Source organism: Microtus ochrogaster, chromosome 18, assembly GCF_000317375.1.
Source record: "Microtus ochrogaster isolate Prairie Vole_2 chromosome 18, MicOch1.0, whole genome shotgun sequence".
Classification (NCBI taxonomy): domain Eukaryota; kingdom Metazoa; phylum Chordata; class Mammalia; order Rodentia; family Cricetidae; genus Microtus; species Microtus ochrogaster.
The window spans coordinates 21,555,115-21,559,030 of record NC_022020.1 but is presented as its reverse complement, the minus strand read 5'-3'; the positions used below and the strand labels follow the sequence as shown (position 1 = coordinate 21,559,030).

Sequence of the window (3,916 nt, the reverse complement as noted above, 5' to 3'; positions counted from 1 at the left end):
GCCTTCTTGGGTGGAACTTTACCCTTAGCAGCAGCTGCTGCAGCAGCCGCAGCTGCAATGGCAGCCTTAGCAACAGGCGCCTTTTTGGGAGAGGCTTTCAGGATAGCTGCTCTCTGTAGTTTCTTGACTTCAGTCTTGATGATTCTGTTCCTCATTTTCTTTGCCTTCATGACTTTGAAACGATCAAAATCTGTCATCTTGGCTTTCCTTCCCCTGGCATCAATCTTCTTGATATCAGCCTTCTCCCAAGCTTTCCGTACATACTTCTGTCGGGCACTGTGTGGGAACTTGAGGATGAAGTCAGCGAGCTGCATGTATTTGAAAGGCATGGCCTGTCTCCTCACCCGAGTGCAGGGTCCATCCACCAGAGCCCGGTTCTGATCGATAACATCGACAATCGCGACCAGCTTTCCAGCGTGAGGCCCAAAGGAGACGTAGGCCACCCGGCCAACATCCACGAAGCGCCAGAACACCATGTCGGCGAGAGCTGCTAATTTTTTTTTAAAATTCCATCCTGAAGGAGCACTACTGGAATTTCAGCGAAGAGACGTCAGTTCAAAAACAGAAACTGCACTTGTTTTATAGGCTGCTGAGGTGCAGCTGGCACAGCTCTTTCTACACGGCAAATATGAAGTATGGAAGATCGCACACATTATTTCAAGCCAACAAATGCCTTGTTACAGTGTGCCTAGGGTAGTTAATAAGTTATTGAAAATAATGAGATTGCTACCAAGAATAGACACTATAACCGTGTCTTTAAAAGGATAGGGTTGCAATATCTTTCTGGCATTTATGTGTGAATATTATTACCTCTTTCGAGCTCTGAAAATCAATTTCTGGATTTATTACCAACATTTGTAAGGCAAGATTTGCTTTTCTTAGATTCCTTATAAGCACTGATTCGTTTGGAAAAAAGTATGGAAATAATTATAAATTCATATGAAAGATAAAAATAGTATAGTCACACGCTTTTCATCCATTCCCCTCAATGGTTATATTTTGCATAATTTTACTACAATATAAAAGCCATAAAATTGGCATGTTAAAGTATGTGTTCTAGTTCTCTACCACTTTATCATATGTGTTGTTTCATTGACCACCACAATCAAGATCCAATCTATTATTTCACCATGAAAATGTTATTTATACCCTCCTTATGGCCGCAGACAAACCCACTCCACTCTGCTACCACTATCCCTAACCCCAATAGCTACTAATCTATTCTCTACCGCCAGAATGCATCGTTAGCAAACACTTACATGCATGACATATTAACCTTTGAGACTGCTTTTGAATTCCTATGGCACTTGAGATACACCCAAATGTGGGCATAAGTCATCCATTAGTGTTTATAGCTGAATAGTAGCCAAGAATGGATGTAAGGCCATTCATTTTTCTGAGACACACAGGTGGACCCTGTAATCAACTAGCTAACAGAAATAATGTATAGTTACTTAATGTCGTGTGTGTGTGTGTGTGTATGTATGTGTGTGTGTGTTCTTAAGATAAAGAAACTTACCAACTTAACTTAGGAATTAATATTCATCTAATATTCATACTAGTAGCCTTTAAATAAATATTTTATTTCCTACCACAATGCCAATTCCAGTCCATTACCCACACCACATATGGGTAGGTTAGCAAGGCAAGCCTACTTTAGCAAGAAGGAAATAAGCATCTCATTGGAGTGATATCAAGGCTCCAAATTACCATAATAAGATGATACAATGAAGTCACAATGCAAAAACTTTAAACTACAAAAATAAATAATAGACTTTGCCAGAACAGTTTGCGGGTTAGAGAATTCAAAACACTATTCCCAAGACAGTTTCAGTGAGGGTGGTATGGAAGCCACTTCTCTAAAAGGAAGTGATAAAGATATTAAAGAATTCCAGATAACAGGCATGTTCAGGTTCTGCTGCATTTAGACAGACCCTAACCCAGCTAAACTTTCCAGCAAAGATAACCAGTTTGGTAAATGCTATGAAGAAATGTACAGAAAATTAGAAAATCGGCCTACTCCACATAAAAATAAACTTCCTGGGCATGAATCCAAGAAAACCCACTCTGAATATAATAAAGATAGTTGCAAACATTTTCTACTTGTGAAGAGAAATGTAATTGCTTGATGTGTGGGAAGACCTCTTCCATTCAGCTCCACAGAGTGAGTGGATTCAATGGGGGATGAAGGCCCAGAATGGACAAACGAGTCATAGGTAAGACACCAGAACCATGGCTTCACCGCTATCAGACAGGTGCACAGAGCAGGCAACTGTGCTTTGAGACTGCCAAATAGCATTCCTCGAACAGGTACTAGAATCAAACCAAGGAATTTCAGCAGTTAGACTGATGTGACCAGCCTAAAAGCTACATAAAGCACCTCTAAGTTTTAAAGATGTGAAAAGTCGTCATTGTATGAACTTCAACTCAAAGATTGCTGAGACTCAGCTGCATCCTGTTTCTATCAGTGAGTTCCGAGCAGTGCTTTGGCCACGAAGTGCTTGGTGTTTTCCTCCAGCACTCTGACACCACTCTCGTCAAGGTCAGCACAGCAATGACTAAGAGGATGGAAGCAGGCCCTTGCCAAACCGCAGCAACTATCAGGGGAAACCCCAACACTCAGCAGCAGTATCGCTATTACCCAGTGATTGACACACTTGGCTAGTCAGTGATGCATGGCCCTGTGCAGATGCAGACAAGAGCTTAACACAAAGAAATTCTCAGCAATGAGGGGCTGGAAGCCACAGCTAAAAGATCTCTGTACTCAGTAGGAGACGGGATGAACATATAGATTCATAAAGAAACTGGTTCTTCAGTTGCCTTCCATTCTGGTATTTTAAATGAAACATTATCTTGGCGATTCTTTTACATTTATATCCTGAAATTCAAGTCAATTCTTGTCATTACACAGTTAGGGACTTTGGTGGGACTAACTGGCCTCTTCCCTTGTTTTCTCAGGTGTCAGCTCTGTTCTTGTCCAGGAACAGGTCCTACACCGAGTCTTCCCAGCACGCATAGGCCATACTGCAAGGCTGGGGAAGCTGCTTGTTTTCTGCAAGGCTGCCACGGTGACCTTTCCTTAAGCCCCAACCCTGACCATACTTCCTGTCATGGTCTCTCTATCAGACTCATAGATAGTGAAGAAGCAACAAGAAGTACGGCTTGTCACAAGGTTATTCAGTTAACAGCCTTGGCCTCAACTTCCACACAGACCATGGCTCTTTCATCTAGAGGAAAATCAGCCATTAGGCTGTGATTTTTTTCCCCTGAGCTAGACTCAACTTTCAAGACTTTAGCTAAGATAGTTTTGCCAGAGTTCTAAATCTGAGCAATGTGACCCCCCTGAAATACAGTCTAGACGGAAAGAAGATGTTTATTTCTAACATAAAAACCAGTTTATATTTAGATGACAAAAATTTATTGGTAAAGGTTTATCAGTTTGTCATCACTGATCAGATCTGATCATGACAAAGTCTTAGCTTGAAGAAGTATAGATTTCAAATTTCAAATTAAAAAGAAAACAATTTGATGCTGCACATGCTGACACACGCCTGTTTATCCCAGCACTCAGGAAGGAGACAGGAGGAGTCCAAAGCCAGCTCTGACACAGCAAGCGTCATGTCAGCAGAAGCTCTTAGTACCCTATCTGAAAAGAAAATTAAAAAAAAAAAACAAGAAAGAAACCAAAATAACCAAGAAATCTAGCACACTAACAATTAATTAAGAATGACCTACCCCTGGACTCAGCAATACCACTCTTGGGAATATACCCAAGAGATGCCCCATCATACAACAAAAGTATTTGCTCAACTATGTTCATACCAGAACCTGGAAACAACCTAGATGTCCTTCAATGAAAGAATGGATGAAGAAAGTATGGAATATATACATATTAGAGTACTACTCAGCAGTAAAA

General features: G+C 40.9%; 1 protein-coding gene and 1 pseudogene across 1 annotated transcript in view; both read right to left on the bottom strand.

Moving 5' to 3' along the window:
• LOC101999348 overlaps nt 1-477 on the bottom strand; it is a 112,702-nt pseudogene extending 112,225 nt beyond the window's left edge.
• The window catches only part of Camk4 (calcium/calmodulin dependent protein kinase IV), a 223,147-nt gene that overhangs the window by 189,853 nt on the left and 29,378 nt on the right, over nt 1-3,916 (bottom strand). The gene's annotated exons all lie outside the window — the stretch shown is intronic.